Source organism: Oncorhynchus gorbuscha, linkage group LG21 (assembly GCF_021184085.1).
Source record: "Oncorhynchus gorbuscha isolate QuinsamMale2020 ecotype Even-year linkage group LG21, OgorEven_v1.0, whole genome shotgun sequence".
NCBI classification, from domain to species: Eukaryota; Metazoa; Chordata; class Actinopteri; order Salmoniformes; family Salmonidae; genus Oncorhynchus; species Oncorhynchus gorbuscha.
This window is the reverse complement of record NC_060193.1, coordinates 6,885,164-6,892,579: the sequence shown is the minus strand read 5'-3', so window position 1 is coordinate 6,892,579 and position 7,416 is coordinate 6,885,164.

The following is a 7,416-nucleotide window of genomic DNA, read 5'->3' as shown; positions in this document are numbered from 1 at the left end:
CCCCCCAATTTAACTATAGGTCTATGAAGAAAGTTAAGCTAAGTTGATATCCTTCATAAAGTTTTTGGAAATGTTCTTTAACTTTTTGCTTAAGTAGAAACATAAACAATTATAAAGTAAGAAGAAATGTGATTCTTGAAAATAAAGTTGTTTGATTTCCAAGATGGTTAAAGCCGTAATGTTCAGGGCGTTGGGAAAATACGCTCATAAAAGCCATTTATCGGATTTAATTCACAAACTTAATCTGAAAGTTTCAGTATTGATTGTTTTACACCCAATAACATGTTTTAGAACAGTAATCTTGGTAATAAATATGCTAACGTGATTGCCATTGCTAGCTACATAGCTAGCTAGATCGGTTGCCTAGCAGCAATATTCTTAAAATACATAGATAAGAAGTTTCTAAGAAGATTATATCTTAAAACGTTGAGGAATTGCACATAGTTCCCATCTTAAGAAGCTTCTTGTGAATCTTGTTTCCACTGTGTGTGTCGTGTTTAGAGAGAGGAGAGTTACAGACGGACATGTCGAGCTGCCACTGCTGTACTTTCCCTTCATTCATTCTTTACCTTCATCCTATCTGGGGACTTTCTCTCTCTCTACACCTGTATAGACCATCCATCACCACCATAACCAAGTCAACGGACCAGTCTCTAAATATCTCTCCTCCTTCTCTCTCTCCACATCCCTTAGTCTCTCTTCAGACCATGTCTAAGGACCAGTCTCTAAATGCCTCCTCCTCCTCTCTTCAGACCATGTCTAAGGACCAGTCTCTAAATGCCTCCTCTCTTCAGACCATGTCTAAGGACCAGTCTCTAAATGCCTCCTCCTCTCTTCAGACCATGTCTAAGGACCAGTCTCTAAATGCCTCCTCTCTTCAGACCATGTCTAAGGACCAGTCTCTAAATGCCTCCTCCTCCTCTCTTCAGACCATGTCTAAGGACCAGTCTCTAAATGCCTCCTCCTCTCTTCAGACCATGTCTAAGGACCAGTCTCTAAATGCCTCCTCCTCCTCTCTTCAGACCATGTCTAAGGACCAGTCTCTAAATGCCACTTCTCTTCAGACCATGTCTAAGGACCAGTCTCTAAATGCCTCCTCTTTTCAGACCATGTCTAAGGACCAGTCTCTAAATGCCTCCTCCTCTCTTCAGACCATGTCTAAGGACCAGTCTCTAAATATCTCTCCTCCTTCTCGCTCTCCACCTATATAGACCACTCCTCACCATCACCACCATGTCTAAGGACCAGTCTCTAAATGCCTCCTCCTCCTCTCTTCAGACCATGTCTAAGGACCAGTCTCTAAATGCCACTTCTCTTCAGACCATGTCTAAGGACCAGTCTCTAAATGCCTCCTCTCTTCAGACCATGTCTAAGGACCAGTCTCTAAATGCCTCCTCCTCTCTTCAGACCATGTCTAAGGACCAGTCTCTAAATGCCTCCTCCTCTCTTCAGACCATGTCTAAGGACCAGTCTCTAAATGCCTCCTCCTCTCTTCAGACCATGTCTAAGGACCAGTCTCTAAATGCCTCCTCCTCTCTTCAGACCATGTCTAAGGACCAGTCTCTAAAGCCTCCTCTCTTCAGACCATGTCTAAGGACCAGTCTCCTCCTCTCTTCAGACCATGTCTAAGGACCAGTCTCTAAATGCCTCCTCCTCTCTTCAGACCATGTCTAAGGACCAGTCTCTAAATGCCTCCTCCTCTCTTCAGACCATGTCTAAGGACCAGTCTCTAAATGCCTCCTCTTTTCAGACCATGTCTAAGGACCAGTCTCTAAATGCCTCCTCCTCTCTTCAGACCATGTCTAAGGACCAGTCTCTAAATGCCTCCTCCTCTCTTCAGACCATGTCTAAGGACCAGTCTCTAAATGCCTCCTCCTCTCTTCAGACCATGTCTAAGGACCAGTCTCTAAATGCCTCCTCTTTTCAGACCATGTCTAAGGACCAGTCTCTAAATGCCTCCTCCTCCTCTCTTCAGACCATGTCTAAGGACCAGTCTCTAAATATCTCTCCTCCTTCTCTCTCTCTACATCCCTTAGTCTCTCTTCAGACCATGTCTAAGGACCAGTCTCTAAATGCCTCCTCCTCTCTTCAGTCCATGTCTAAGGACCAGTCTCTAAATGCCTCCTCCTCTCTTCAGACCATGTCTAAGGACCAGTCTCTAAATGCCTCCTCTCTTCAGTCCATGTCTAAGGACCAGTCTCTAAATGCCTCCTCCTCCTCTCTTCAGACCATGTCTAAGGACCAGTCTCTAAATGCCTCCTCCTCTCTTCAGACCATGTCTAAGGACCACTCCTCACCATCACCACCATGTCTAAGGACCAGTCTCCACCTATATAGACCACTCCTCACCATCACCACCATGTCTAAGGACCAGTCTCTAAATGCCTCCTCCTCCTCTCTTCAGACCATGTCTAAGGACCAGTCTCTAAATGCCTCCTCTCTTCAGACCATGTCTAAGGACCAGTCTCTAAATGCCTCCTCTCTTCAGACCATGTCTAAGGACCAGTCTCTAAATGCCTCCTCTCTTCAGACCATGTCTAAGGACCAGTCTCTAAATGCCTCCTCCTCTCTTCAGACCATGTCTAAGGACCAGTCTCTAAATGCCTCCTCTCTTCAGACCATGTCTAAGGACCAGTCTCTAAATGCCTCTCCCTCTCTCTCCACCTATATAGACCACTCCTCACCATCACCATGTCTAAGGACCAGTGTGACTCCGTAGCAGTGAGCGTCGAGTCCCTCTTAACCGACGCAGTTAAGATGCAGTCCCAGTGTCGGGAGCGTAGTGAGCAGCTAGCTGTGGCCGCCGCCGCACTGCGGGAGGAGTCGGCGTGCTTGAGAGAACAGGTGAGGTGTTGATTTGTGGATGGATAGATATATATTGTAGAAAGATTGACTGATAGATGATTGATTGTTTAGATGATTGATTGTTTAGTTTATTGATTGATTGATTGATTTAACAGTGTCAAGCCACCCAGCTGGATATGGCCCGGATGAGAAGGCAGCTAGAAGAACTGCTGGATACCAAAGCTCAGATGGAGGCCAGTGATCGAATGCACCGCAAACTCAGCAGGACACTCTAAATGGGAGAGAAGGAAGAGGAGAGAGAGGAGAAAGAGGTAGAGAGAGAGAGAGGAGAAAGAGGTAGAGAGAGAGAGGAGAAAGAGGTAGAGAGAGAGGAGAAAGAGGTAGAGAGAGAGGAGAAAGAGGTAGAGAGAGAGAGAGAGGAGAAAGAGGAGAAAGAGGTAGAGAGGAGAAAGAGGAGAAAGAGGTAGAGAGGAGAAAGAGGAGAAAGAGGTAGAGAGAGAGAGGAGAAAGAGGTAGAGAGAGAGAGAGAGAAAGAGGTAGAGAGAGAGAGAGGAGAAAGAGGTAGAGAGAGAGAGAGGAGAAAGAGGTAGAGAGAGAGAGAGGAGAAAGAGGTAGAGAGAGAGAGAGGAGAAAGAGGTAGAGAGAGAGAGAGGAGAAAGAGGTAGAGAGAGAGGTAGAGAGAGAGAGGAGAAAGAGGTAGAGAGAGAGAGAGGAGAAAGAGGTAGAGAGAGAGAGGAGAAAGAGGTAGAGAGAGAGAGGTAGAGAGAAAGAGGTAGAGAGAGAGAGGGAGAGAGAAAGAGGTAGAGAGAGAGAGGAGAAAGAGGTAGAGAGAGAGAGGAGAAAGAGGTAGAGAGAGAGAGGAGAAAGAGAGAGGAGAAAGAGGTAGAGAGAGAGAGGAGAAAGAGGTAGAGAGAGAGAGGAGAAAAGAGAGAGTAGAGAGAAGAGAAAGAGGTAGAGAGAGAGAGGAGAAAGAGGTAGAGAGAGAGAGGAGAAAGAGGTAGAGAGAGAGGAGAAAGAGGTAGAGAGAGAGAGAGGAGAAAGAGGTAGAGAGAGAGAGGAGAAAGAGGTAGAGAGAGAGGTAGAGAGAGAGAGGAGAAAGAGGTAGAGAGAGAGAGGAGAAAGAGGTAGAGAGAGAGAGGAGAAAGAGGTAGAGAGAGAGAGGAGAAAGAGGTAGAGAGAGAGAGAGGAGAAAGAGGTAGAGAGAGAGAGGAGAAAGAGGTAGAGAGAGAGAGGTAGAGAGAGAGAGGAGAAAGAGGTAGAGAGAGAGAGGAGAAAGAGGTAGAGAGAGAGAGGTAGAGAGAGAGAGGAGAAAGAGGTAAAGAGAGAGAGGAGAAAGAGGAGAGAGAGAGAGAGAGGTAGAGAGAGAGAGGTAGAGAGAGAGAGGTAGAGAGAGAGAGGAGAAAGAGGTAGAGAGAGAGAGGAGAAAGAGGTAGAGAGAGAGAGGAGAAAGAGGTAGAGAGAGAGAGGAGAAAGAGGTAGAGAGAGAGAGGAGAAAGAGGTAGAAAGAGAGAGGAGAAAGAGGTAGAGAGAGAGAGGAGAAAGAGGTAGAGAGAGAGAGAAGATGAACAGCTGGGTACCAAGGCTACGATGGAGTCCCGGGGTGAACACACACTTGGAAATAGGTCTGGCAGACTTTACAGTTAAATAAATAATTATTTTAACAACGTACACTTGTCTCTTGTTCTCTAACTTATCATCCCTAACCATCAGGCTACACTACATGACCAAAAGTATGTGGACACCTGCTCGTCGAACATCTGATTCCAAAACCGTGGGCATTAATATGTAGTTGGTCCCCCCTTGGCACTGATGTTTGGCGTTCCAATTCATCCCAGAGGTGTTCGATCGGGTTGAGGTCAGGGCTCTGTGCAGGCCAGTCAAGTTCCTTCACAACAATCGACAAACTATTTCTGTACGGACCTCATTTTGTGCACCGTAGAATTGTCATGCGGAAACAGGAGAGGACCTTCCCCAAACTGTTGCCGTAAATGTGGAAGTACATAATTTTCTAGACTATCACTGTATGCTGTAGCGTGAAGATGTCCCTTCACTGGAACTAAGGGCTCTAGCCTGAACCATGAAAAACAGCCCCAGACCATTATTCCTCCTCCACCAAACTTTACAGTTGGCACTATACCAATGAGGCATGTAGTGTTCTAAAAAACAAAACAGATTCATCGGTTGGACTGCCAGATGACGAAGCCTGATTCATCCCTCTAGAGAACGCGTTTCCACTGCTCCACAGTCCAATGGCGGCGAGCTTTACACCACACCAGCTGATGCTTGGCATTGAGCATGTTGATCTTAGGCTTGTGTGCGGCTGCTCGGCCACGGAAACCCATTTCATGAAGCTCCCCGACGATCAGTTCACCTGTTGACATTGCTTCCAGAGGAGGTTTGGAACCGGGCAGTGAGTGTTGCAACCAGTGGAGGCTGCTGAGGGGAGGACGGCTCATAATAATGTCTGGAACGGAGTGAATGGAATGGCACCAAACACATCAAAAGACGTGGTTTCCACGTGGTTGATCCCATTCCATTGACTCCATTACTGTGAGCCGTCCTCCCTTCAGCAGCCGCCAGACTGTTTACGCGCCTCTGCACTGTTTACGCGCCTCTGCACTGTTTACGCGCCTCTGCACTGTTTACGCGCCTCTGCACTGTTTACGCGCCTCTGCACTGTTTACGCGCCTCTGCACTGTTTACGCGCCTCTGCACTGTTTACGCGCCTCTGCACTCAGCGGTCCCGTTCTGTGAGCTTGTGTGGTCTTTCTACTTCACAATAACAGGGCAGAAATTTGACAAACTGACTCGTTGGAAAGGTGGCATCCTATGACGGTGCCACGTTGAAAGTCACCGAGATCTTCATTAAAGGCCATTCTAATGCCAATGTTTGTCTATGGAGATTGCATGGCTGTATGCTCAATTTTATATATATATTTTTTTCCGAATTTTACCCCTTTTTCTCCCCAATTTTGTGGTATCCAATTGTTGTAGTAGCTACTAACTCCCGTACGGGCTCGGGAGAGATGAAGGTTTAAAGTCATGCATCCTCCGATACACAACCCAACCAAGCCACACTGCTTCTTAACACAGCGCGCCTCCAACCCGGAAGCCAGCCGCACCAATGTGTCGGAGGAAACACGGTGCACCTGGCAACCTTGGTTAGCACTGCGCCCGGCCCGCCACAGGAGTCGCTGGTGAGACAAGGATATCCCTACCGGCCAAACCCTCCCTAACCCGGACGACGCTAGGCCAATTGTGCGTCGCCCCACGGACCTCCCGTCTTGGCCGGTTACGACAGAGCCTGGGCGCTAACCCAGGGACTTTGATAGTACAGCGCCCTTAACCACTGCGCCACCCGGGAGGCCTTGTGTGCTCCATTTTATACACCTGGCAGCAAGGATGTGGCTGTAATAGCCAAACCCACTCATTTTAAGGGGTGTCCACATACATATGTATGTATATCTATATCTAACATCCCCAACCAATAGATTTGTTGCTTGGTGACCAGTTCTCATGACAGACAGACCCATTCAAAAGTCTCTTAGAAACATCCTTGTTTTAAATAATTCTCTCTCCATTAAAATAACATCAAATTGATCAGAAATACAGTGTAGACATTGTTAATGTTGTAGATTACTGTTGTAGCTGGAAATGACTGATTTTTTCAAATGGAATATCTACAGAGGCCCATTATCAGCAACCATCACTCCTATGTTCCAATGGCACGTTGTGTTAGCTAATCCAAGTTTATCATTTTAGAAAGGCTAATTGATCATTAGAAAACCCTTTTGCAATTATGTTAGCACAGCTGATAACTGTTGTCCTGATTAAAGAAGCAATAAAACTGTCCTTCTTTAGACTAGTTGAGTATCTGGAGCATCAGCATTTGTGGGTTCAATTACAGGCTCAAAATGGCCAGAAACAATTAACTTTCTTCTGAGACTCATCAGTCTATTCTTGTTCTGAGAAATGAAGGCTTTTCCATGCAAGAAATTGCAGAGAAACTGAAGATCTCCTACAACGCTGTGTACTACTCCCTTCACAGACCAGCACAAACTGGTGCTAACCAGAATAGAAAGGAGCAGGTTCGCTTTCAAAAACTAGAGCATTTCCAAACTTTTGAACGGTAGTGCGTGTGTACACACACACACACACACACAGTAGAAAAAGGCTAATGCCACAGTTGACATACTTTTACACAGTCTGGAGTCAAGTTCATTTAGTTTTAGGGAGCAGAACCTACCTTGGAGAGCATGTAAACATCTGGCTGGCCTACAGTAGCTTAGCGTTGTAAAGAAACAGCCTGGGAGAGCATGTAAACATCTGGCTGGCCTACAGTAGCTTAGCGTTGTAAAGAAACAGCCTGGGAGAGCATGTAAACATCTGGCTGGCCTGGGAGAGCATGTAAACATCTGGCTGGCCTACAGTAGCTTAGCGTTGTAAAGAAACAGCCTGGGAGAGCATGTAAACATCTGGCTGGCCTACAGTAGCTTAGCGTTGTAAAGAAACAGCCTGGGAGAGCATGTAAATATCTGGCTGGCCTACAGTAGCTTAGCGTTGTATAGAAACAGCCTGGGAGAGCATGTAAACATCTGGCTGGCCTGGGAG